The sequence below is a fragment of the Equus quagga genome, unplaced genomic scaffold (genome assembly GCF_021613505.1).
Source record: "Equus quagga isolate Etosha38 unplaced genomic scaffold, UCLA_HA_Equagga_1.0 235_RagTag, whole genome shotgun sequence".
Taxonomy (NCBI): Eukaryota; Metazoa; Chordata; class Mammalia; order Perissodactyla; family Equidae; genus Equus; species Equus quagga.
The window spans coordinates 1,542,927-1,570,601 of NW_025799850.1; the positions used below are offsets into that span (position 1 = coordinate 1,542,927).

Below are 27,675 nucleotides of genomic sequence, written 5' to 3' on the forward strand. Positions count from 1 at the left end.
TTTTAGTACAGTTTGAAATCAGAGAGTGTGATACCTCCAGCTTCGTTCTTTTTTCTCAGGATTCCTTTGGCTTTTGGCCCTATCACAAAACGGCCAACAAGCGGTGACCGCGGACGAGTCCGTTCTCAGGGTTTCTATTTCCTCATCTCTCCAATGGGGGTGGTCACACTTGCTCTGCCAACATTACAAGGTTTGTCAGCATAAGCCAGAGATAAGGAACGTGAACAACATAAAGTGATAAAGAAATAAAAAAACAGCAGCAGTGGTTGCTAACATTTAGATACAAGAGAAGGAAAAGATACCGACGTGAAACAGCCAACTCAGGCTCCGAGGCGTTCCGTTTCTATTGATTCCCTTCCCTGGCCCCAACCACCTTCAGCTTCCTTTAGGGACACCCTCCGTTCTGCATGGAGAAAGCCCCTCCCAGTAAAGTGAGTCTTCCTCTTTGTAGCACCGGCAGCTTGGAACCTGCTGGAAGCGTGTTGTGAAAATGAGCAGAAACCTGCTAGAAGCTAAAATTCAGCTTCCGCACGATCAGCCCCGGGCCAGCGTGTGCAGCGCCTCCCCGCGAGGCAGCGGGGGCTGACTGGCAGATATTGCCTGAACGCTCATTAATCAAAAGAGGCTTTCGCCCCGGACGCCCCTGGGTCTTGGGCAGAAAGAGACTCGGCTGCGGAGGTGTCAGGGCTGGGAGCTTCGAGGCCCTCCCCGCTCCCAGCAAGCGGCCGCGGCGTTAAATCTGACGCTCCCGCCCGGGTAGAGAAGGGATCGATGATGTCCTGGATGCGGGTTTCCAGGGAAGATGCTCCTCGCGGTCCCGCGCCTGCTCGGGAAGACGCCCGAGCGCTGGGCACGCCGCCCCGGAGCCGCGCCGCGCGCGTCTGCAACGCCGAGCCGCCTCCCAGCCCTTTTTACCCAATTTGCCTTCCTGCCGCAGTCCGGGCCCAAATTAGCTCTCTTCATTTGTGAGTGAGCACCCACAAGTTCCCCGGGCACGATCCTTCCATCTGTTCCCCGGGGGGAGTCCAGTTTTTCAACGATTAACCTCCCAGCCACGGGGCGGAGGGAAGGTGGCGGGATGAAGGGAGTGGGGCGGGGAGAGGCATTTTGCTTGTTCAAGGGCACCGAAATTAGCTGCCGACGCTAAAAAGGTGTGCTTCCTTCGGTTTTTGGCAAACAAATGCAGTGGGATGCCTGCTTGGCCGACCGCTGCCCCGGCCCGGAGCCCCGGGCTCACTTGGCAGCCTGCTGCTGAGTTTCAGACCGCAGTCCTGCTTAGCGTCCGCGGGGCTTCGCACCTTGCCAAAGTCTGCAGATGGATGGATGCTGGGCGCAGGCTTTCCCTGGGCAGGTTCACGTTGGCTTAGGCCAAAGCCCCAAACCTTCCACCTTGCGCCTCCTGTTTGTCTGCCCGCCACGCACCCCCCGCCCCCACCACCAAAGGACGTGCCCCTTTGGTAGTGTCGGGGCTCCAGCCGGAGCGAGGGGGAGGGCGCCTCCCTATCCCCTCCTCCTCATCCCCGCCGCGGCTCGGGGTTTTACTGCAGCAGCCGGAGGTGACAGCGACGCCTTAGCCTCCTCCGTAGCTCTCAGAGCCCCGGCTTTCCCTGCATCCGGAAAGCGTCCCCTCCTGAGAGGCTGGTCCCCGAAGAAGTGGAAACGAGCTGCAGAAAACCCAATTTAAAAATGTAGAAGTCGCTGGGCTGCATTCCTCCGAGGACGAGCCTGATCGCCCAGGACTGAGAGTGGCAGCGTGTGGGAAGTTGGGACCGTAGAGCAAGGGGGGAGGGGACTGGTGCAGCCGGCATTCTCTTCTGCAAGGAGTCGCTGGGAGCAGTGCGGTTGGACGCAAGTTTGCGTGGGAGTGTTTTCCTTTTGTCAATAATTAATCACCGGAATCAGTCTGGCAGAATTGGAGTTTTAGCAGTAGTGCAGAGGGCGGGGCCGAACACCTAACTCCAGGAGGCACCCAGGCGCCCAGCGCAGTGGGAAGCTCGCAGCCGCTGGGGAGGAGCCAAGCGTCGGTGCTCACCTAAGACGCAAGATGTACCCAGCCGAGAGGTAAGCATCTTCCGAAATATCTGCTTGAACCGTAAAGTACCTTTGGTAGGATAGAGTTCCTGTCTTTATAAGGGAAAAAATTAATATCTACCTTTAATACAATTTATCAGTTTATTATTTAACTGCATTAACATTTTAAGAATTGAATGGGTTTTTCCATTTGCCTTTAACTATGTTAGAAACTAAGATGTTTCACTCAACAGAAGCCAAACTTTACTTTTGAAACTTTCCCAGACTAAAGAAGAGAAAACTACTTTGTTAATTGCTTTAGTTACTTGTCATTGTGTAATAATTTGGGGTAATAGCTATTGAGGGAAGTATCATTGGGGTGCTTGGCTTCATTCTTAAATATTCACCTTTATCTGGTTTCATGCTCTTATACAATACTTTTTGCCCATAAGCTCCTTCAGGCAATAATACACACAAGTCGACTGCCCAAAGAGTGAAGACTTTCCAGCAAGGAATACATTTTTACATTTTCCCTTGATTATTAAGCAGAACGTATTTTCTCAAAGATGCTTAAGTGATCATTTATAAGTAACTAGACTTCTAAACCCAATGATAAAGGTATAGTTACCTTTGCTGTGGGGGTGGGGATGTGGGGGGATGGCTAGAGAAGGGTTTTAGATATGAGCAGAGATTCTAGAGCTGTTTCAATTAAGGTGACATTCAACTTGTTGGCAATTAACATATGAGGCCAGCCCATGATCAAATAATTAATTTGAAGAATTGTTAAAAGTAAATCTTAGCCCCAAAACTACGAATAAATGTATCAGGGAAGTTGGGAAAGTAGTTTTTCTAAAAGACTTTGTCGCACAGTAGTTCTTTTGAACTAAACAAAACTTGAGAAATATCTGGTCATTTTTGCTTGTGAGCTTATTAGATTAATTCATCAAAACTTAATGAGGTTTTAATGTCTTGATTTTCACATCTGAATTATTCCCGTGCCTTTTAAAATAGGCATCATATGACTTTCAATGGCTGTGCAAGTTCTCTTGACTTTCAATAGATTACTAGAGCAACAACAAGCTCTCATATGACATACACTGTCACCCCCATTATTCAAATATTTCTATACAACTATTTGCTTAGGAACAATAAATTAAGGATGGTCTGACTGGATATGAAGTTGAAAGTCAACTGGTAGTCAACTTCAATTGGTTTTCTTTATCCACCGTTTGTAAATTTCTGAATACTTTTGTAAAAACTGTCCTTTGTAATTCTATATCTACTATGTTGGCACAAACTATTTTACCACCAAGTATACAAAATGCAAAATCTTCATTAACAATTATCCAAATGGACTCAGCTTCCTGAATGGTGGTATGAGGAGCTCTGTGAACCCACTCTTAGCAAAACGACAATAGCTGGTGAAAATTACGGATAAACAACTATTTAGTCTCTGGAAGTTGTCCTGAGGAAATACAACAATAGAGAAAAGTTTATTTAAGACAGTTTACTAAATTTCAGTAAGAACAGCAATAGTTTGTAGAATTTGAGCCTCAACTCCCATTCCCATCCCCTCCAGCTGGGTGTGATGGTACTCCACTCCAGGTGGGTGCAGCCAAGGACACTGAGCTCCGTCTCAGCCTAGATCCCTGTCTAGGGCTGTGTTGTATCCCTGGGAAAGCAGGCCACCAGCATCTCATCCACCTCAGCTTTGTGTTGCAGAAGCTCTCTTCTAGGCAAAAGAAGATGAGAAGTCTTCCTCCAACCATCCCCCATTCTTAAGGCAAAAGAAGAACTCAACAATGGAAAGACAGATAACCCATTTAAAAGTGGGGAAGGGATTTGAATTGACATTTCTCCAAAGAAGATGTACAAATGGCCAATCAACACATGAAGAGGTGTTTACACAGTCTTTAGTCATTATGAAGATCAAAACCACAAGGTACCACTTCACACCAACCAAAATGGCTATAATCAAAAAGACAGATAATAACAATTGTTGGAGAGGAGGTGGGGAAATTGGTACCATCAAATATTGCTGGCGGGAATGTAAAATGGTGAGTTGCTGTGGAAGATAGTTTGGTAGTTCCTCAAAAAGTTGAACGTAGAGTGACCATATAACCCAGCCATTCCACTCCTAGGAATGTATCCAAGAGGATTGAAAACATATGTCCCTGTAAGTACTTGCACAGAAATGTTCACAGCAGCATAACTCATACTAGCCAAAAAGTGAAACAACCCTAGTGTTCGCTGACTGATGAATGGATAGATAAAACGTGATATGGAATGGAATGATGGAATACTATTTAGCAATAAAAAGGAATGAAGTACTGATATGTGCTACAAGATGAATGAACATTGAAAAGATTATGCTAAGTGAAAGAAGACCACATAGTGTATGATTCCATTTATATAACATATCCACAGTAGGCAAATTTATAGAGACAGAAAGTAGATTAGTGGTTGCATATGGCTGGAGTAGGAGGTTGGAATTGGGGAGGAATGGACAATGACTTCTAAAAGGTACAAGGTGTCTCTTTGGGGTGATGAAAATGGTCTAAAATTGACTGGTGATGGTTGCATAACTGTGAGTATACTAAAAACCATTGGATTGTGTACTTTGGGTGAATTGTATGGCGTGTGAATTATATCTCAATAAAACTGTTTTCTATATATTATCCAACGTACTAAAAGGACAGATGGGTTTAGAACTTGGAGTTCATGAATCCCCAGGTACCACCAAACCAATAGTTTACAAGCGGGTTTTTCCCAAAGGCCACATTGAAATACATGAAATAATTAACAGTGGCACAGGTGTTACACAGCTATGTGATTTGCATATGTTTACAGACCTGCCCAGTCTTTCCTCTGTTTAGAAATAAGTCAAAAGTCATTAAAGCAGTTCTGTAGAGAATTCACTTGCAATGCCTTATCTTTTTGGACTCACCAACTCTTATTAATCCAAGCCCAGTGAGACCAGTTGTTCCTCCTGCTTCTAGATAAGTCAACTTCTTTATCAGTTCTTTAGGCCAGTAGTTGAGAGGCCACAATGGTGAGAGGGGGAGTTACCTGAATCTCAGCCAGAAGCATACTTGTCTGCCATGCCACTCAGGTTAGCCAGGTTTTGCCTACCTTAGATTGGCCCTGGGAGAACTGGGGCAGCCACTGTGGTTCTCAGAGCGCGCTGACATGTCGTTGCTGAGGAGTATCTCCTGTGATGACGACATCTCAAATACAGGAGAAGCTCCCAGATAATAAACTCTTGAATTCATCTTTTATGGTTTGAGTTCCCATAAATCGCCGAATCCTGTACTAAGAACCGTGGAATTGGATAATAATGCTTTGTTCAGAAATAGGAATATGAAATTGGTGAGTCTCCAAGTCTCATGGGGGCGTAAGCAGCACCTGAACTTGCTGCCAGGAGCAGTTATGGTACACTCAACCAAACCACACCCTCAGCTTTAGGGATCAGTAAGTCAGCCAGCATCAGAAACCCCGAGATTTCCCATTCTCACCAGCACAGGCTTATCTTTCCATGTATATGTTTAAAAGAGGATACCATGCTGATGGAAATGGTTCCATATGGTTTTTGATCATCAAAGCTTTTGTAGAGGTCTTTTTATCATATTTTGTCGATTAGAAGATTTCTATAAAATAATTTTAAATGTACAACCAGCTGGCTGTAAATTAAATACATGTAGAAAAAACTTGATCATAGTTATTATTTATTAATATTGCTTTGATCAGGATCAATAATTCATTTATTCAACAGATATTTATCATGCATCTACCTTGTAACAGGACAATTATAGGCTCTGGATGAGTAATAAACAAAACGGACAAAAATTCCTGCCTTTGAGAAGCTTAAATTCTAGACAGGACATCAGACATCAAACAAAAAAATAATAATAATGGGTGAATTATTGTATATAGTGTTGTATGTTTTATGTTGTTGTATATTGTGTAGTGTATGAGAAGGAGGTGAGGGCTCTGGAGAAAAATTAAGCAGGCAAAGGAATAAGGTACAATTTTGAACTGTGGCATCAAGCTAGGAAGTAGAATTATGTAATTAGGTAATGTAAAGATCACGTACAAACCTGGTCGCCGTGACTCTGGGCTGGGCCAGAAGGATGACCAGCTCCAAGTTCACTTCTCTTCCCCTTTGCTTAGCTTCCCAACAGCATTATTTTGCTACCTTGATTTGCTGCCTGTTCGCTAAGAAAAGTATTATATTAGTCCCAACACACTCCAAGCAGGCACAAGGAAGGCGTAACCTAATATCTGCTCTGAAGAACGACGGCCTCGACAGAACCCCACCTTGTGAGGACGGCAGTTCTGTTGAGGGAAATCATTCTCCCCGGCGTTCAGTTTTCTTTTGGCCTTTCTCTCTCTCACTTTGGCCTGGATTCTTGAGTCTGCCAGAGGATTGTGTGGTAAATAACTAAGAACCGCGTCCCCAAAGTTAACACATTTTGAAGAGTGAGAGGGTGGGGGAGGGGTTGAGGGGAAGAAAAATTTCCAGGCCATTCTGGAAAGGTGAGAGAGAACAGATCTTTCAAACTGCAGCAGGGGGCATGGAACCCCACAGATCAACTGGAAAAAAGAGGGAGAAAGCAACTTGCGCTTCTCCACTTTCCCAGACTGTCCCAGAATCTCTGCTCAGGGCACCTGGCTTAAAAGACACCTGAGGACACATTGTTCTAGTAAAATATAATGGGTGTGGCAGCTTTCCTGCAATAGAACTTTTAGAAAATGGCTTAAAAGGGAGCAGCAACTTGATTTTTTTAAGTCAAAAGGGAACATTTTGTTTCAGGCTTAGAGGAGAAGCATTTAAGAATGGTCAGAGTCACGTTAGAAATAAGTCAGAAGAATCGCTGTTACAATGGAGTTATTATGGAGCATTAGAATTCTCGTTCATTTATGTGACAGATTTTAGCCGAGCAGCCACTATATGCCAGGTGCTGGGGGAACCACACAGAGGGGGACCTGGCTGCAGAGACCTTTCTTTCTAGAGGTTACATTATATGCCTTTTGCTACAAAATAGTTGAAGCGCACAGTGATGAAGACAAGAACTTCTGACCTGCCTGTCCTAACACCCCCCTCCAGACTGGGCTAAGGCCGCCCTCTGTGCCCCAGAGTGCCTTACAGCACGTCTCACACGTGTGAGGATGCTTGCGTAACTGTCCCTTCTCCTCTCCAGAAAGTGGCCTGCGGAGAGTGACCGCATCAGTCTTACTTGTAATTTACATCCCGAGTACATGCTTGCTGAATATTTGACTGGATGGATGGTTGGATGGATGGATGACTCGTCAGGTCATGATCAGAGCTCTTTGCACTGAGAGGCCGTCTGGCAGAGTGGTTAAGAGCGCATGCTCTACATTAGCTGTGAGGCTTTGGCTCAGTTTTTGAATTTCCCAGTGCCTCAGTTTCCTCATTTATAAACTGGGTCTAGAAATAGCGCCTCCATCATAGTGTTGTTAAGTGAACTGCATAAAGTGATACACATAAAGTGGTCAGCAAAGTTCTGGGACATAAGTTGCTCAATAAATATCTGCTATTATTACTAATATAGAATGGGCAGTTTCCCGGGTGACAGTTCGCTACTCAAACATTGCGTCCTTGCCCTTTCAGCTTCATCATAAGATCTCAGGATGTCAGTTAGGAATTCCAAGCTAAAGTTTTCACTTTGCTCTCAAGATCTTTGAAAAGATTGAAAAGAGAATTTGGAGGGCCAGCCCGGTGGTGTAGTGGTTAAGTTCGTGCACTCCACTTCAGCGGCCCAGGGTTCACAGGTTCAGAACCCAGGCACAGACCTACAAGCTGCTCATCAAGCCATGCTATGGCAGTGTGCCACAGATAAAATAGACAAAGATTGGCACAGATGCTCGCTCAGGAACAATCTTCCTCACCAAAATTTAAAAGAGAATTTGGAAATGAATGTAAGTAAGATATTCAACAAGAAAATTAAAAGGACTAGAAAAAGAAAGAAGGAAAAAGCTCAAGATGGCATATCCAAAGCAGCTTTTCAGGGGCAATGATACCTCGACTGCTCTCACACCCACAGCCCCCCACAGACGGCCAAAGTACAGTTCATCTCTGTTCTGGAACATACTTGTGCCTCATAGAATGTCGTGGCCAGTAAGCATCAATAAGTGTTCCCTGATGCAGAAGAGAAAGAAAAGTGAAAAAGAATTTATTCAAAGCGGAGTCTTACCTAAACCTTTTTACCTTTGTTTCTTTTGAAAACTGAAGAATGCTCTTTTTGTGTAGGACCTTTAGCCAGAATTATCACAGCGCCTCCTCATATGCGGTCATCCATCACCTTCTCAATGAGATGAAATGCCAGCCTGTGAGCAACTGTGGACACCTAGCTTTAACGCCTCCCTCCACTTCCATCAGAGAATCCGCTTGTCGCCTTCCCCAGCCATGAGGGAATCTCATGTTTTATCTTCTTCTAAGAATAGTAAACTCCTTCTCCTTTATTAACTCGTCCACTGAAGAGTATTTTAAAAGTAAAATTAGCTTAGAGTCACTTTATTGGTAGGAAAAATTAGGCATAGAAAGAATGTGTCACTGACCCCAATACTTCAGTTACCAACGCTTTTTATTCCTGAAGGCTGCAGATACTTCATCTACTCCACAAGGGAGAGCTCAGTCCTTAAATTTTTAATAGGATGTTTTATTGCCTAAAACTTTAAACAAAGAAAAAAAAATCAATCAGGTTGGCCTACTTCTGGTTTTGATGGACAGGAAAATCAGGTTATAATTTAGGACAAAAATGTTGTTCTACAGGTTTCCTCCATTTAGGAGGAAACAAACACGGATGCAAACAAAAAACAGGTGGTATGGTACCCTGTGGACTGTGGGTGAATTCTTTCTCCCAGACTCATGAAATCACCATCTTACCCACTTATACTTACAGCATACGTCTCTGAAAGGTTCAAAGTAGTCACCTGAAAGGAATCTCTTAGAAGGAGAGGAAATAAAATGCATGTAGAAAATAAGAGGAACAAATAATAGTTGTGATAAAAGTTACCATCTTTGAGCCCTTACTAAGACCAGGCACCTTTAAGCATCCTTTACCAATGTTGTGTTGTGTTTTGTAATCTTCACGACGATGCAGAAATAATGATTCGTCTCCATGTTAGTGAAGACATAACTGATGTCCACAGACATTAAACAACATCCTGAATATCACACAATAGCAAACCCCAGTTTGCCAGTTTTGAAATCCATACTCGTTTATTAGGGCAAAAAAAAAGTTTAATGAAGCAAATCATTCTCCAGTGGAATATTGAATTCTTTTGTAGAAATAGGGATGTTCAATTTGATGAATCATAGTAATCTCTTCTTAAAACCTTCCTCCTGATTGATAACAACCCTCAGAAGGTGCTGTCCAGCCTCTTGAGCAGTTTCCGTAATGAAATTCTCCCTACTTCAACCAGGCAACCCCTTCCCCTTTAGAGAGCTCTTATTGTTTAAAATTTGTCCTGAGATTCACCTCTGAGAACGATAAAACAATTCTAAACTTCCCCTACATGACAACCTGTAACACCATTTAAAACCTTTTAGATCTTTTAAGACCTCCGTGACACATTCTTCCCACCAAATCCTCTCACAATGTTTCCCACTGGGAGCCTTCCAGACTTTCTCCATCTAGCTTCCTATGGATGTGCTCGACTTTCTGGAGTGACCGTTTTCAACAGCTAGGAGAATGATGCTAATCAAAGTCCAGAACTGTAGCCCCCTTTTCTCATCTGTGGCACAGTACTTCTGTAAATAAATAAGAATCTTGGTGCTGTGGTCTGAATGTGTCCCCCTAAAATGCATTTGTTGAGTCCTAACCCCTAAAGGTGATGGTATGCGGGGGTGCCTTTGGGAGGTTCTTAGGTCATGAGGATGGAGCCCTCGTGAATGGGATTAGTGTTCCTATAAAAGAGGCTCCAGAGAGCCCCCTCGCTCCTTCCACCATATGAGGACATAGTGAGAAGAGGCCAGCTGTGAACCAGGAAGAGGGCCTTCACCAGAACACAACCATGCTGGCACCTTGGTCTTGGACTTCTCAGCCTCCACAACTGTGAGAAGTAAATTTCTGTTGTTTATAAGCCACCCAGACTGTGGTGTTTTGTTATGACAGCCCAAATGGACTAAGACAATTGGATCACTTATTTGTTTATCTGCCAACCATTTCACAACACTGTTGACTCATGATGAACTTGAAGGCAAGTAAAATTCCTTAGTCTTTTTTTTTTTTAAAGATGGCCACCTGGGCTAACATCTGTTGCCAATCTTTTTTTTCCCTCCTCCTTCTTCTCCTCCCCAAACCCCCAGTACACAGCTGGATACTCTAGCTGTACGTCCTCTAGTTGTATGCGTGACGCCACCTCAGCGTGGCTTGACGAGGGTGCTGTGTGCACGCCCAGCATCCAAACCGGTGAGTGCTGGGCCACCGAAGCAGAGCGCGCGAACTTCACCACTCGGCCGCGGGGCCAGCCCCTTCTTAATCTTTTTTACTTAAACTGATCATAGGCCACATTTTCCCCATCTTACCCTTGGACAATTAACTTTTGTAACTGAAGAACAAGACTTTATATTTCCCCTAAAGTTTTATCCTCAGTTTTCTTGGAATTCTGTAATCTGCTAAGACTTAATTCAGACGGGCAAAAATGCTACAGTGGTCAGGACGAAAGGCAGAGGCCTGGGCTAACCACTAAGCACCCACTGACGATCTTTATGATGCTTCACCGATTACAAAACGCTTTCGCAAACATTATTTCATTTAATTCTTACAACCGCCCTCTGAATAAGGTGCTATCATCATTATATATGTGAGTCAAAGATTCAGAAAGACTATCTAACTTGCCTGATGTGACAGAGCTAATAATTGACAAAAAACGACAATAGAGAAAACAAGACTTGGGGCTTCTGACTCTATTTCCAGTGCTTGTTCAAAGACAGATTTTTAAATACAGTGATTAAGCTAATCTCTTTCTCCTTCTTTTTTAATCCCCCATGGATATCAACAGAGACTAATTAAAATCAAGAAACATTTTCAACAAATAAAATCTCACTCAGGAGCCCAGTATACAAAGCAGATTAAAAGCAGGCTGCTCTGATAGAAGCAAGGTGGAGGGCTCTTAGCCTCTGTCCTTTCGTCCCACCTGGGGCCTCCCCTCAACCTGCGGTAAATGGTGATGAGGTACCTGATAGTCCCCAGAGCGCATTGGGAAGTCATTAACCAATGGCATGTCCTCAAACTATAACCTTCTCTAAAAATAATTTTTAAAATAAGGCTAGCTTGTCATGCTGTGTTTTTATAATACATTCTAGAATTTTGTGGGAGATCATCCATTTAAGAGGGTTAATAATCTTTGAGATGGAACAGAATTGTTTTAAAGTTTGAAGGCATCTTTGGGTTTATTTAATTGAAATCTTTATTTCACAGATGAAGAAACAGCCACCTAGAAAGGAGAAGTAGCCCGCATAGGATCATTCTGCAGAGGAGCAAGGACCAGAAACCAGACCTGGACCCTCCTAGGCAGGTAACTTCTGATTATATCGTGGAGTCTTGCTTTTAGAAATGTGACCCTTTTGATTACAACATGACTTCTTTAACAAGATGAAGCTGCTGGTTCTCGCTTAAGCAACCAACAAACATTTATTATATACTTGATATTATAATGGGATTTGAGATGATACAAAGGAGTAAAATGTAGCAATTCACTTAAGTAATAAGGCCTTGAAACAGGGTTCTTAGCTTACAGACACTATAGCCTCCTTTAAAGTGTATGCAGAAAAATGTTTATGCAGAATTTGCAAACATTTCAAGGGGTTCGTCGATGCCCACAGCCCCACCACGTTCCTGGTTGAGAACCTCTGGCCACCCAGTGCACGTGCCAATGTCAGGCTGCACAGCACCAGCTGCTATCTTATTTATGGGTCTGCTGCTTAAAGGCTGCTTCTGTTTCGGTGCCCTTCATATTTTATTTAAATAGAGCAGCATCTTATCCCGGAAGACTTCATACAAGAGAGGAGTAAATATTTTAATAAGTGTTTAATTAACCAGATGGGACAAATTAAGAGAGAAATATGATAAAATGAAAACATTTTCTTGCAAAAAATGTTAACAATGAAAGTGAGGATGGTCAGTGTTCATCGTAGAACATTCATTTTCTTTGTATTTCTTTTATTTTCAAGAAAGCAAGAAAGGAAGGGGAGGGGAGAGGAGAGGAGGGGGAGGGGAGGAGAGGGTGAAAAACCTAGACGACCACTGGCTGCCCGCCCACTTTCATTAAATCTACAGTAATTGGAAAAAAGAGTGGGAGGTGTGGACAAAAATAAATAGATTTATCTTCTGAATAATAGTTTCTTAATCCTTCCCTCTCACTACAATGTTTTAAGAGACTTATGGTTCTGAAACAGTTGGCAACAATTTCTGCATTTCAAAACAGTTTGGGAACCTCCCATATTACGTTAAAGTTACTGATAACCAGGCTTGATTTGACTAACTCAGAAGATCCTTACTGAACACTTAGCATTGTAGAGAGCTGTTCGAGGAGGCGGTACGGAGTGGCAGAAACACCAGGTCAGAGGGAGAGAATCCTAGGACTGATCCCAGGGCTGTTTCCTCCTTGGCTTCTGACAAGAAGCAAGGCACAAAAACTTAATGAGCCTCAGTTTCCTCATCTTTGAAATCAAGTAACATATTTTTTAATCTCCTTTATGACAGCCACACCAGAACTGTATAAACATTCTGAAGGACAGTCTCTCTCTAAAAGTGGCTTCTAGTGCTGAGGCGGCATCCCACATGCCACAACTAGAAGAAGCCACAACTAATAAACATATGCAACTATGTACGTTAGTTGTGGGGGGGGGGGGGGCGGGTTTGGGGGGAAAAAGGAAAAAATAAAATCTTTAAAAAAAAGTGGCATCTAATTTAATAACTGATAAAGTTCACGTTGTCTGCCTTAAAAATGATCTCATTCTCTTTTATTCTTTTATTTTATTTTATTTTTTATTTATATGCCTGGTAGTCATAGCCTTAGCAATGGTGTAGTAATCTGTTAGTACAGTGTGTAGTAATTATAACAGTTAACATTCATTTAGCCCTTCCTGAGTATTATTCTAAATACTTTACCCTTTTTAATCTTCCCACTAATTGTCTGAATGAAGTTCTATTATGATTCCTGTTTTCCAGTTGAGGAAATTGAGTCCGAGTGGTTGAGTGACGTAGCCAGGATCAAACCTAGACAGGATCCAGAGCCAGAGCTCGTCACTACTCACCATGCCGCCTCTCAGCAGGATTCTCACCCAGCTCCCTATGTGGTCACAGTGGTTGGGGCTCAGTTTCTTCATCTTTAAAATAGGAATCGTTTAAGTTAAGCATCTGGCCAGTGCCTGCCACAGTGGTACTTAATAAATGCTGTTTCTGTTCCCTGAAGAGAATTCCATATTTTAAGATTTAAGATTCCACATTTTAAGTGTTTTCAAGGAAGACATCTGAATTTGTTTCCTAGGGCTGCTGGACCAAAGTACCACAACATTGGTGGCTTAAAACAAGCGAAATTTACTCAGATAGTTCGAGAGGCGAGAAGTCTGAAATCCAGGTGTCAGCAGGGCTGCACTCCCTCCAAGGCTCTAGGGGAAATGTCTCCCTTGCCTCTCCCAGCTTCTGGTGGTTCCAGGTGTTCCTTGGCTTATAGCTACACAAGTCCAATTTCTGCCTCTGTCTTTGCATGGACTTCTCTGTGTCTCTCTTTTGAAGACACTTGTCATTGGATTTAGGACTGACCTGGGTAATCCAGGATGATCTCTTGCCAAGATCTGTAACTTAATTACTTCTACAAAGACCCTTTCCCAAATAAGGGCACATTCACAGGTCCTAGGATGTGGACATATCTTTTTGGGGGGCCACCATTCAACCTACCACAATATCTTAATCCAAATATCTTTATGTCTTGGGAGATTCCCTCTAGTATTCTTGACAGACAAGCCCACATTTATTCAAAGAGGGAAAAGAACATTTCATCTCACCCAGTCTAGGACTATAGTTAAATTGGTTACAAAATCTGTTGGTTGAAAATATTTTTCTTAATATGCTCAGTTGCCATTAGCCTTCTCCACATTTATGTAAAAATCAAAAAGCTCTTATGAAACAAACAATTGTTACCCATTTAAAAGAACAAGCTTGGAGCTCCGCATTTCTCTACTTTTCATTTTCCACTAGAAGAATGCAGGCAGCCATGCACTTCAGAGCAGGTGAAAGAGAATGAGGCCAGCAGTGACATCTCCATGCTGTTTTTCCCAGAAGAATGAGAAATCCACTTGGTAGATTGTCAGTGAGACTTTTTTCTTTTAGTAAATCATTTAAGTAACTCACTTCTAAATACAAAATTGCAAAATCTAATTAGAGTAATTTAATTGCCTAAAGGCAACAACGTATTTTGACAAAACTCTATAAACTCCTGCCTTTCCCTTCCCACTTCCTCCTCCTCCCCCTACTTCCCACCCTGGAAACTAGCTGACCTGGAATGCTAACCAGCCCGGTAGGGAGATGTCCCTTGATCTGGGGGTTAGCAGAGAGAACACCTCAACAATGCTACGTCTGTCTCCACGAGCCTTGGAGTTAACCCAACTCTCCACGCGTTTTCCCAAAAGCAGCCATCGCTGAGACACAGAAGCGGCTCAGTTGAGGGCAATGAAAAAGCAACAGGCTATATTACTGTTGTCACAAAAATCACACCTATGAAAGTTCAGTGTTGCTGGTCACCAAAACAAGAAAAACACCAACCTCGTTATCAGAAGCTTTCCGGACAGTGTAATAAGAAGGAAAGAATGAGCCAGAAGAATTAGAAGGAGGAGGAGGAGGAGGGACAGAAAAATAAAGAAAACAAACAAACAAAAAGTTTTGTGGGCAAATCTATTCGATGTTATAAAAAAAAAATTGCAAAGAAAACAGAAAACTGGTATTAGAAGATACCACTGGAAGAGTCTTGGTTGACCAGCTGCCTGTGCAACCAGATTTCCTTTGGCGGAACTCGGGAAGAAAGCTCAGCAGGGACGCTTTTGACAAATCAGGATGGCAGTAACTCACCTGCCTCGCCTTCAAATTGTTCCCCGGGAAAAAAGTCTTCTGTTTCTGAAGACGCATCAAATATAACGATGACAGGGATGAAATAAAGGCCCAAGTTTTCATGGTCAGGCTTCTAGCTCCTAAGAAAACCGAGTCCTTAGAAACAAGCAGTAAGCAAGTAGTTCCTTTACCAAATTGTGGGTTCGATGGCCAAGAGCTGGGCAAGAAAAGAGAAAGGCAGAGGTGTGATGATGTCACGGAGTACCGTTGCCAGGAAAAGGATTTGTAATGACAGTAGAAAAGGCGTTTCAGCCACTTTGCCACTCTTACTCCTTTTTAAGTGCTCTGGGTATTGGGATCTTATGAACGTCTTATTTCACATCCTCGTCAAACACAGCTAAGCATATCGTAGAATTTATAACTCCCACAAGTACTGCAGGAGATTAAGCTACTAGGATTTCACTGATGCCAAGATGAGCCTAAACATGTCAGCCCTCCTCTCAGAAGGTTCTTTGTAGTTTAGCAGTTCCCAGTTTTCCTCTTAGATCCTGAAAGCCAGGAAGAAGGGAACCCCGATTAGGACATCACAATTTTTATCTGAAGACTTTTGGGATTATCTGTTTACCCAGCTTTGGATGGTACACCTATGTGATTTTGCTAGACTAGTAAGGTCCCACTACAAATTGAGAATCTCGATGACTTTTTAAAAATATTTTTTGCATGCCATTTTAAAGTGTATTTTTAAATTTCAGCGCTTCATAATTTTTAGAGTTATTCATTGACATTTACAATTTTTTAATTGCAGTAAAATATACATAACATAAAAAGTTCACCTTCTTAACCATTTTTGAATGTACAGTTAAGTAGTATTAAGCATATTCACATTGCTGTACAAACAGTCTCCAGAATGTTTTCACCTTGCAAAAGTGAAATGCTGTACCCATTAAACAACAGCTCCCAGTTTCCCCTTCCTCCTGCCCCTGGGCACCACCATTCTGCTTTGCTTCTGAATTTGGCTACTCTAGATATCTCACATAAGTGGACTCATAGAGTATTTGTCTTTTTGTTACTGACTTATTTCCCTTAGCATAATGTCCTTAAGGTTCATCCATGTTGTCAGGATTTCCTTATTTTTAAGGATGAATTATATTCCATTGCATGTATATACCACATTTTGTTTATATGTTCATCTGCCAATGGACATTGGGGTTGCTTCCCCCTTTTGGCTCTTGTGAATAACGCTGCTTTAACATGCGTGTACATTTAATGACTTTTAAAAAAATGATTTTTAATGATGTTAAGGACATTGTTAGTGTTGCAGCTCTGTTTGCTTTTTCCTTCTAGAAACAACTTGGCAGTCCTTGGGAATAATATCTTCAGAAGGAAAAAGCTACCCAGAAGCTATACTCTCCTTTTTCATTCTTCACAGGATAACAATTTCTTTCTTTTTTTTAATAAAATAGTAAACAATAAGCTCATCCTAAGAAGTGACATTATAGTTAAAAACCTGGCCCAGAAGCCCTACTCTCCACTCCAATATTGGCAGAAATAAACAGGGGTACTTGCCCTGTTTCTCTATGAGTAAATGAAAGGACACCGGGAACAAGACAAGGTGTATTATCCCCCTGTTACAAATTTCTCTTCCTATTCATAGCATCTCCTCAACATTCATGTACTTGCTGCTCTTTTTTAGTTTCAAAATATATATCTTCTTTCTGATAGCCACACAACATTGAGATTGATATAATCTGAACTTAGTGTTTCCTAAATTTTTATGAAATTTTCTATTAAAGTCAAATTCTAAGTTTTCTTTCCCAGCCGGAAGTCCTTCAGTTATAAATCCCTCTGGAGTCTGTCAGAAAATGCCAAACAACAAGGACAGCTTTGAAATTACAGTTACTCAACACACACCATGTTTCCCAGAGGCCTCAGTTGGTAGTTGGGCTGGAAATACATGGTTTCTGTTGCTCTGCTTCTGTTAGTGGTAGTGAAAATTGGAGGCAATAAAGTTGGTTCAGATAGCCACAAAAACACTCTGCTCCTGCGTATAACTCAAACTGACACTGTGCCAACAACTTGGCTAAATTTTTGATCAGAATTTTTCCTTTTAGTACGTTATTTCAGTAACTAATTTCTAAGTACAAGATTATCAACCTTAATTAGAGTAACTTAGTCGCCTAAAAGCAGTAACACGCTTTACTTACAATTATTTGTTTCGTCCTGTCTGGGAGTCTCTTGTCCAACTAATTCATGAATGCGTAAAAAAAAGTTCCTTAAATGCCCTATGGTTGATTGATTTTCTCCTCTGGCTTTGGTTCATTACAAACTTTTAAGCTGATTTTTATAGCACCCTCTAAAGACCTGGACTCCAAATCCATCACTTCTGGTCTGCCTTCTAATATTCACTCTGGTATCAGCATGAGGAAGTGCTTGCCAGAGGATGGGTGGAGAGCATTCTAAGATGGAAAGGAAATTTCCAAGAAAATGTTAAGCGAGGATGGAACTTTCTGTGCGACACAGAAAACATTGGAGTCACTCACAGAAAACCTATAGCAAGATATCTGGAAACTGGGAAGCCAATAAACTACTGCTGTGCCTGATTCTTACCTGGACACAATGTGAGGTTTTGCCATTAATCATATGAACTTTGTGAATCAAATGGTGTTCACATAAAGAAGCAGCTTGTGATTAGGTCCCCAAGACAAGAACCATCACATAAGGTTGTGCAGGGCACAGCCCACACAGTGGTATGTGGTGGCAATGCCCAAGACACATTTGAAAATTTGTTTAGAGATTGCATACCTTTCAAGGAGTGGTTTGTGGTAATGGCTACATACATGCATTGTTTTATTATTTTAATGTACTAGGCAATTCAACGAGCCAACATAAATAAGGGCTGAGGGTTTTTTCCTCCAAAATATACAAAGCACTCCATTGTTGAAGTAATCGTTACAGAATATTCCACAAAGACTCTTTGACTCTATAATTTAGTAGAATCTTGCAAATAGTTTAAAGTTGTGCCAATCCACAAGGAACAATAATAAACACTACAATTACTATGACTATTACTGTGACTATTACTGTCACTTATAAAGAGCTCACAACCTTTCCCTCTGCTCCTTACCACATCCATGAGACAGACTTAGAGGCAATTATCAATTATCTTCATTTCACACAGAGAAGCTGTGACACAGAAAGATTTTAGAACTTTCCCAAGGACACAAAATCGAATGAATGAGTGAAGGAATTTTTCAAAAAAAGGAAAAAGTAAAGAGAAAGGAAAAGAGAAGAGAAGAAAACAGGTCTCCAAGTGTTCCCATCCTGGGATTTTCCATTACAAGTACTTTTCTACCTATCAATCTTAAATTATTACTTACCTAGAGTAAGCATTGTAAAGGCCATTTTAATGGGATTTAAAACCCCTTCACAAGTGTTTTTTATTCCCCACAGAGTCCATGAACTTTTAACAGTATGAGGAAATTAAAAAGCATTTGTTATATTAAAAAAAATTTTAGTGCCAGCTCCCTCCCATCCTACAAAAAGACAGATTGTACTGAATTTGCAGAAGACAATCTGTCTAAAACTCATTGCCTGAAAGCAGACAGTGAGAGTTCATAAGTACCTTGTATGTGCCCCACATTGTACTATGGAAATATTAAGTAAGTACAAGTGTGGTCCCTGCCCTCAACAATCTTATAATCCAGTCAGTTAGCCAGCCAGCCCACCAGCTCACCAGCCAGCGTACAAGTATCCCACGTTCCAGGCACTGGTGATAAAGAGACGACTGCAGCATAGTCCCAGTATGCAAAGGCCTCATTGTCTAGCGGGGAAAGAGATTGTACATGGCTAATTATGATACAGTGTAAGTGCTGAAATGTTGCTGCAGTGGTAACACACACAAGAAACAATTTCTTTTACTTGGAAGAGGTGGTCTCCTGAGAATGTTTCATAGAAAAGAGAATATAGGACCTAGGCCTTGAAAGTAAATAGAATTTTATCTAGAAGAGAAGGGGCATAAGGACAGCTCTAGAAAAGAAAAGATGATGAACAAAAACAGAGACTTAAGAGTGAGTGGAATTTAGCAGGAGTTCAGAGACGATTCTGGAGAGGGGGCAAAATCACACCGTGAAGGGCCTTAAATGAATGTTTCATTTCATATGAAATGGAGAGCCATTGAAGGGTTTCAAGCAGTGAAATGAATCTGTAATTTTAGAAAGCTAATTCCAGCCACAGCATGGGAGACTGTAAGGTGAAAAGGAGACAAGCTGGTAGGCTATTTCATTAGTCCGACAAGAGATAGAGAGAGTCCACAGCACTGCCCAATAGAATTTTCTGCATTGATGGAAATATTCTATATCCATTCTGTCTAATATGGTAGCCATGAGCCGCATGTGGCTATTGACCACTAAAAATCTAAATGGCGTGTGCCTAGTGGCTGCCATATTGAGCAGTGCAGAGACATCATAGAGAAGCTGGCATTTAAGTCTTAAAGTAAGGTTTTTCCAACTGCAGGTTGCAATAGGTGGATTAAGAAATCAAGGTAGTGGCTCACAATTAGGGTATTTTTTAATGAGCGAAGAGAATAACAAAGAATACAGTAGAATTGAATTGAATCAAATAGAACAGAATAGAAAAGAAAATTTTTAACCTGTACCATCACAGAGTATGATTTTGAGAGATGTTTGTTTTGGTCATATGCCTGGATCACAATGTAAAATGTATTTGTCCTATCTATTGTGTTTAAAAAGGTCTGAAAGCCAGGCTTTTGTGGAGGGGTATTATTTACTGTGTTCAGAGTTATTAGGAAGAGTTTTCCTGAAGGGCAGAACAGCATAAGCTAAGTTTATTAGAATTTGGAATAGGGATAACTCAGGACCTTTCAAGACTTTCCTAATTATTTTTTTTGCCTTCAGAAATTTTTAATATATGTTATTGTTTAGAACAGTTTTAGATGTACAGAAAAATTCAGAAGATAGTACAGAGAGTTCCCATATACCCTGCACCCAGTTTCCCCTCTTAACATCTTACATTAGTATGACACGTGTGTTAAAATTAATGACCCAATGTTGATACACTATCATTAACTAAAGCCAATACTTTAGCCAGATTTCCCTAGTTTTTTTTTTTTTTAAAGATTTTATTTTTTCCTTTTTCTCCCCAAAGCCCCCCGGTACATAGTTGTGTATTCTTCGTTGTGGGTTCTTCTAGTTGTGGCATGTGGGACGCTGCCTCAGCGTGGTCTGATGAGCAGTGCCATGTCCGCGCCCAGGATTCAAACCAACGAAACACCGGGCCGCCTGCTGCGGAGTGAGCGAACTTAACCACTCGGCCACGGGGCCAGCCCAGATTTCCCTAGTTTTTACCTAATATCCTTCTTCTGTTCCAGGATTCCACCCAGGATAACACCTTATGTTTAGCTGTCATGTCTCCTTAGGCTCCTCTGGGCTGTGACAGTTTTTCACACTTTGCTCGTTTCTGATGACCTGGAGAGTTTTAAGGAGTCCTGATCAGGTATTTTTTAGGATGCTTCTCTGGTGGAATTTGTCTGCTGTTTTTTCTCATGGTCAGACTGAGATTCTGGGTGGTTGGGAGAAAGAGCACAGAGGGAAAGTGTCATTTTCATGCCATGATATCATGGATACATACTGTCAACGTGCTTTATCATTGTTGATGTTGGCCTTCCTCAGCTGGCTGGGGTAGCGCCTCAGTCTTCTCCACTGTAAATTTACTCTTCTTTATCCCCCTTTCAATACTGTCCTCTTTGGAAGGTGATCACTCTGCTCCTTTTTTAAATGAATGAAGAAAGATTGAACTTGAGCAACTCATATTGAGTTCTTTCCAAAGAAAGCAGCTTCTGAACACAGATGCAGCCTCCTTTACATACAGCATCTCTCTCTGCAGCAGGCGGGACACTTTCCTCACTCCCCAGGTTTTCACGTTCCAAATATGAAGCACAGAAAGAGCTGAGTGATTGACATGGAATCCCAAAGTAAGTTGAGAAGGGGTTAACCCAAAACCGAGCACAGGTCCTTCCCAATTTTCTTTTCAGCCCCAGATTCTGACATTTGAGAAGTAAATTTAAACCAGAACGTGTTAGGGGATGTTTTCCCCAAGAAGGAAGATTCATTTTTAGCTAATGTTTAGGAAGGAAAATACCTTACTGAGAAAATCCCGTAACGTGCAGTACTTTCTTTAGCGGAGGAGGGCTGCAGGGTCAAGTCTTGCGCAGTTTTCCCAAGGTAAATTCCACGCGACCAAATTGCCTGCCGCCCATCTTTCCTTGCACTTGCCTAACTTTCCACCATTCTTGTTGCGGGGGACAGAAAACAGCGGCAGAGAACTTCCTGAGCGAGCCCAGCCTCTCCTTGGGCGACTTCCCTGCATGGTCCCCTTACGGTGCTCTCGTTTCGTGACTCATACATGTGGGCTCATGTGAACGTGTGGGAGGCTTTTAATTACTCTATTTATTCTAACTTTCTTCTCATTCAGGCCAGAACAAAGTCGTGCCCCTGAGTCATGTGGGTTGTAAGTCCCAGGTGGTCTCCCTCTCATTCTAGGATACGAGATGAAACTTATCTCCTTCCCCACTGTATACAAATCCAGTGAGAGAAAAACATGATCATCTGGTTTTTGTTTGTTTTTTGATGAAGATTGGCCCTGGGCTAACATATGCTTCTAATCCTCCTCTTTTTGCTGAGGAAGACTGGCCCTGAGCTGATATCCGTGCCCATCTTCCTCTCTTTTATATGTGGGATGCCTCCCACAGCATGGCTTGATAAGCAGTGCATAGGTCCGCACCTGGGATCCGAACTGGCGAACCCCAGGCCATCAAAATGGAGTGTGCCGACTTAACTGTACACCACCAGGCTAGCCCCCATTACCTGTTGATAAAAGGGCAATGACATTCAGAAATAAAAAATAGTCACTTGTGCTCCAATCAATTATGAGATAACTTCTTAGGAGGCTTCCAGTCCTTACTCTTTTCCGCTGTCCCTTCTCGTGAGTCCCTGTCGTTCACTGGATTCGGATAACCCTTCCCCTCTTCCTCCCCTCAACCTGGCAGAGCACTGCTTTGGTCTTTTATCCATGCTAAGATGTACATTGCTAACAAGAACCTTAGCTTTTGGCAATTCCCAGTAATATTTGCAATAAATAGGCATTCAGACCTTCATTTGGCTGGAGGAGAATCTGAACTGTGGGGTTTCAGGAAACAGTCTTGAGTGAGGGAAGAATAGACTCTGGGGAAACAGAGAGGATGGGGCTGAGACCTCCCAGATATCCTCCACACCTGATTCCATTGTCCTTGCTCAACTTTGAGTCTTCCAAAACCACAGAAAACCTCCATTGGAATTTCTACTTCTTTCAACCATTATCAATTCACAAAACACAAGATATTCCCCGCCTGGTCCAATCACTTCAATTCAGTTTAGCAAACCAATTTAATGTCAACCAATTTCATATCAATTCAGTGTTAGCCCCATAGGCTTGGTCTTTTTCTTTAAAATGAGTGCTTTGGTCTGGGGGATCGCTACAGTCCATCTAGCCACTAACATTCTAGGATTCCACTTTAGCTACCTAATACATATAGTAAATATTATCTAGAATATATATTGGTGGAATACACTCAGTTGAATTATAGTCCTTGAGGGCAATGGCTATGACTCTTTCAGTCACCTATGGAATCTCCAGTTCCTGGTGCAATTACCAGTATGTGAATAATTATTTTCAACAAATAAAAGGGAGGGAGGGAGGGAGGAAGGAAAGACTTCTCTAGTTAGAGTTTCTGTCCCTGTCTATTTACACCTCCCATCCCTTGACTTGATTCTTTGCTTGCTAATCCTCAAGCAATTTCTGCTAATCCTCACAGCAACTCTAAACAGTAGGGATTATTATCTCCGTTTTACAGGTGACGAAATTGAGGCCCAGAACAAGTAAGTAACTGGGCAAAGGTCACACAGCCAGTAAGTGGAGGATTCAGGACTTGAACCAATGTCTATCTTTATTCCCAGAATCATGCTGTGCATTATACAAATGCAATAAAAGCACTTTCTAAACTACAAATAATCCTAGGAAAACATAAATTGTTTTGTTATTATTATTAGAGAACTCTGAAAAATCAAATCCATTAGGCATCTTAGAATGTGGTACTACACTGGTCTTCCAGAAGAAGGAGACTTTATCAGTTTTTTTAAAACAATAGTCCAGAGAAAGCCTTTCCTCAGGCTTCACAACCCGGTCGTTCAGGTAACAGCGCTGACCTCTGCTCCACCCTCTGCTTCCAACAGGGGGCTTCAAATCTCTGTGTCCCACGGGGGCTCCAGGCCCTGCCCGTTCACCTGAGGGTGTCACCACACAGCTTCAGCTGTTAGAGTCCTACATCCAGGCCTCTGTGCCCCTGGAAACATAACACTGTCTGCCTGGGCAATGCCACCTTTGAATGCACAACCTGGTTAAAGATCCAAGAGGGTTTTAAAAATCATCAAGTTTAGAGGGAAAAATTTTTTAAAAAGAAACAGACTACTCCCTCCATATACGAAAAATCATCTTTTAAAAACACATAACTTGAAACGAAGAGATTCATGGTGTGCTTAAATAAAGTAAACATTTTAAGTTCTCTGTTTAGCTTTGCTGGGAAATGGTATTAGGTCTTTAAGGAAGTATGCAAATTAATTTCACATTTCACTGTGAAAAATTAAGACTTTAAGATGTTTGCCGTCATCTGGTTCTAGGTCACCTATAGATAATTAACGTCACGGCATTTCTGTCATCTTAGTTCCCCAAATTCAGTCTCTTCTAGCTTCCTTCCCAGCACCTTCCCACGTCCTTTCTTCCCAGTTAATGCTCCTTCCTGGCCCCTCGTTCACTGCAGTTTGTCACATGGTCCAGTTTGCTGCTGCCTAGAAGAGCATCTCCTGTCTGCAGTGCCGTTTTGGGATAGATTCCTTCTGAAGCCATTACTATTCAGAAGAAACCACATAGTAGCACTCAAAATGTATTTGTTTAATGAATGAATGACTTCTCCTATCCACATTACTCATCTTAAATTGTCTAAAGTGGTTTTTTAAAAAAGTCTTACATGTAGTCCCATAGGAGATTTAAAAATGGACTCAGAATGAAGTAGAAATATATTACCTAAGTACATCCAGAAGCGAAATATAGTGCACATTCTAACAATAGGTTGTAGCAGATGGTTTACCAGTAATAACCAACTCTCTTTCTTCCCACCTTTTCATAATAAGAAACAATGACTAAACAATCTTTAAAATTGCTTTTCATCAATAAGGGAAAAAAGAATCAAAGAAAGGGGAGAAATCAATGCTTTTTTATTGACTGACTCAGACTTCTTGAGACTGAGGTGAGGTGTGACAGTAAGAGCACTTTTTACATGTCGGAGCTGGCGATGGAGAGGCTGGGAAGTGATTCAGGGGACTGTAGAGACTGGCAAGAAAACGATGTTTTAATCTTAGTTCTTTAACTTACTAGCACGATGTAACCATGGTCTTACCGGGTATCCGCCTTCCAAATATGCTTTAGATCTGTCGTTTCCTTGATTGGTTGGTTGATTGCTTGATTGATTGATTGATTGAGTTTTACAACTTAAAACAGTGAACATTGATTATGTCACAGTTTCTATGGCTCAGGAATCTGGGCACAACGTCGCTGGGTGCCCCTGGCTCAAGGTCTCTCACGAGGCTGCAGTCAGAGTGTCCACGAGGCTGCTCAAGCCAGACATTTGACTTTGGAAGAGAAAGCAATGGCCAGGCAATTAATTAGTGCATTTTTAAAAGCTAAAATTTATAGGGAAAAAGTCAATGATATTTATTTCTAAATGAGTAACATCTCATTTATAAAAGTGAAGACTATTAGGAATATTTTAAACAGATTTTCAGGTTAATTCTGATTGAGTAACGCCCATGGGAGAGCAGAGGCCTAGATTTTCTGAAAACATTGGTATTCAAAACCATTTCATCTTGGCTTTAGAATGTGGGGAAGGCGACATGTCCATGTGAGCTTAGAGCCTCGTCTTCTCAAACCCCCCATAGCATTCCCCTGTGAAAATCCTCTGGAGGCCCCTCATTCACGAGAGAAAGACAAAATACTTAGCCTGTCCAACTCGGCCCTCAGTGCTTGGCCTCACTCTGGCCATCCCCTCCTCTTCAGTTTTCACATACTCCCAGCCTCCTTCCTGAGATCTCTGTGCTCCTTTCCCTGCCCCCTTCAACCACCTATCGGGCTCCCTCCCACCTCTAACCTTTGCACACACAGCTGACCCCTCTGTCTTGGCCATTCTCCCCACCTGACTACCCCTTTTCTCTGTTTGACTTAGATCATCCCTTGGATCCTGTTTCAAATATCTCTTCCTCAGAGGCGTGCTCAGACTGGATCAGGTTTCTTATAGCGCCTTATATACTGCTTTTTCCTTTAGGGCACAATGTAGTTGATAATTATACATTTGTGCATATTATTTGATTGCTAACTGTCTCCCCAACTGGACCAAGTTTCCTACGGGGAGGGTCTGTGCCTGTCTGAGCCGTCTTTCTCCCACCTTCACCCAGCACAACCTGGAAGTTGATACCTGATGAATGGACCCTCATGGTCCTGATCAGTTACCTGGCACCGCCCTAAACCCTGTCAAGGTAATGAAGAGGAAGCAAGGGTGGGTAACCATGACTGAGATTTTTTAAATTAAGTTTAGTTTGAAATATACAGTTGTCTAGTGGGACAGCCTAAAAGCTTAAATAGTGATAACTCTTACTCTTCTCTGTTTCGGCCTATCAGTGGAAAATCTTAGTTGCTTGGATAATATCACTCACTGAAACTATCACTCCTTCTGTCACTCATTTCTTCCAAGACCTTACCCTATTGGCCTTTGCTCTTTCTCTGCAACCAGAGCTAGGAATGAAAAAGAATGTTGGAGGTAACTTCTGACCAAGGTCCACCTACCAGACAAAGCATTTAAATCTAATTACTTAGTTCTCACTCTGGCTTCTAGGAAAGAAGGGGGGCTGACTTTTCATAGAGAAGAAAACCACTTCAGTTTGTGTTAACTTCTTCCTTGGATTATCCTGGCCATTATTACAGAAAATCGCAACATGGTAACACAAAGACTTTCCATTTTAAGTTTTTGTGGAAATTATCCTTATCAGAAAGAGTTACTTATTACCAAAGCACACTGTTGAAAGTCAACAATAGTTAACCATATCCCAGTTAGGTTGGGACTCTGAGTGACCGATCTATAATTATTCAAGTTGGTTACTTGTCATTCATTCATTTACTCATTCGTTTATCAGCTATTTACTGATGACTGTCTTTGTGCCAGGCCTTAGGATCCTGGGTCTCCACGTAGCCTGAGGAGTAAGGAGAACGCGCACAGGTCAGCTTGTTTCTCCATGGACACCCGCCGTGTCCATGAAAGTCCGCAAAATCTTCCCAAGAATCTTTTTAAGAAATGATAGATGCTCTTCCTTCTAGGAAATTTTACATGTAGTTATAACTGTGGTCCTATCTGAGGGCCAACAAAACATCTTTATGTGGTTTTCATAAGTTCTCTACCCAAAAACCAAATGACCACCCAAAGGTACACTTTGGGCTTCCCATTTGTTTTGGAGGTTCCCAAGATCACCCACATATTCAGTGACTCACTAGAAAGACTTCCAGGACTCCACATGTATTTGTACTCACAGCTGAGGCTTATTACAGCAGAAGGATATACATATAAGAGGATCAGCAAGCAAGAAAGACCCAGGTGGAGTCTGAAGAAATCCATTCACAGGCTTCCGATGCTCTCTCCCTCCCATGAGTAGACACATCGTGTGCTTCTTTCTCTACCAGCAAAAAGTGCGCTGATGCATGTCCAATGTTTCTGCCCAGGGAAATCCATTAGAGACTCAGCGCCAAGGTGTTTATTAGGACTGGTCACGTGGACACCCTTTGTCTGGCAATTACCAAAATTCCAAACCCCTAGAAAAAAGCAGGTGTTCACCATAAATTACAGAGTTTGCACAGTCTGGGTGTAGTAAATCACTCTTATCCACTAGGGAATAGAGAGAGCATTCCAAAAGCCAAGTTCCCAGATGCCAGCCAAGGGCCAAGCTTGCAGGCAGACCCTTCTAAAGGGAGCAGCCTCAGGCTTGCTAATTTAACACTTTCCTGCACACCATGATTTAAATCTTCCTCCAGAATATATGTGGTATGAAATAGAAAATTCACTTTTATCTCTCTCTGTATACATGGCTAAAGAAAATGTGGTCAGCCTCAATTTTTGGATATTATTATGACTAGAGTTATTACTAGCAATTATCATTTTTAGATGAATATTACTCTTATTAATAATGTTGCTATTAATTCTAGTAGTAATTATTAGTAGTAGTGGCAATATTATTAATCCCTATACTTAGTACATTGTTTATTAATTCTATGTAATGTTCATATTAATAATCCAGTCAATGATCATTAGCATTTTTTGAAAGGTTTTAACATGCTGAGATCATGAAAATCTCAGGAGATTCTGTTTTGGTTCCTTATTTGAGTTTTCTTCTAATCTATTACCTTCTTTAACAGGACGGACTTTCTGCAGCTTGAAGGAGCCAAC

At 41.9% G+C, this 27,675-nt stretch overlaps 1 long non-coding RNA gene across 3 annotated transcripts; it reads left to right on the forward strand.

The window, feature by feature from the left end:
- LOC124233799 (uncharacterized) lies at positions 1 to 27,675 on the forward strand. Of its 3 annotated transcripts, XR_006887146.1 has the most exons (6): positions 1 to 2,061; positions 11,457 to 11,553; positions 20,470 to 20,594; positions 20,985 to 21,072; positions 26,404 to 26,457; positions 27,645 to 27,658. It is a non-coding gene; the product is annotated as an uncharacterized LOC124233799 (long non-coding RNA). The 3 variants fall into 3 exon arrangements; XR_006887145.1 differs by lacking the exon at positions 20,985 to 21,072 and having other exon boundaries at positions 27,645 to 27,675; XR_006887147.1 differs by lacking the exons at positions 20,985 to 21,072; positions 26,404 to 26,457 and having other exon boundaries at positions 2 to 2,061; positions 27,645 to 27,666.